This window comes from Octopus bimaculoides, chromosome 11 (genome assembly GCF_001194135.2).
Source record: "Octopus bimaculoides isolate UCB-OBI-ISO-001 chromosome 11, ASM119413v2, whole genome shotgun sequence".
NCBI lineage: Eukaryota > Metazoa > Mollusca > Cephalopoda > Octopoda > Octopodidae > Octopus > Octopus bimaculoides.
This window is the reverse complement of record NC_068991.1, coordinates 60,229,964-60,230,259: the sequence shown is the minus strand read 5'-3', so window position 1 is coordinate 60,230,259 and position 296 is coordinate 60,229,964. Positions and strand designations below refer to the sequence as shown.

Genomic DNA, 296 nt, shown 5'->3' with positions numbered 1-296 from the left:
TTCTTCATTTGATTTTTTTAATCAAAAATAAATAATATTGCTTTATATTTAAGATTCTCTTCTTTAAAAAGGTTCCTCAATGTCAACTTCCGGTAGCCATAGTTTTATGTTTCACTTTAACTTCAATCGTTACTGTTCTCACTAAAAGTTTACTCACATTTACTGATGTAAGTAATTTCATCATTTAGTAACAGAAGTACGGTTTTGTGTTTTCCTGTTACTGAGGGGTTTTTTTCCTGGTACCTTCGATACTGGCTCTTTGGTTCACTGAGTGACAAATTTCGCTTCAACCTCAT

General features: G+C 31.8%; 1 protein-coding gene across 1 annotated transcript in view; it reads left to right on the top strand.

Annotated features, from left to right (window-relative positions):
- Positions 1-296, top strand: part of LOC106870377 (kappa-type opioid receptor) — a 29,879-nt gene that overhangs the window by 4,936 nt on the left and 24,647 nt on the right. The gene's annotated exons all lie outside the window — the stretch shown is intronic.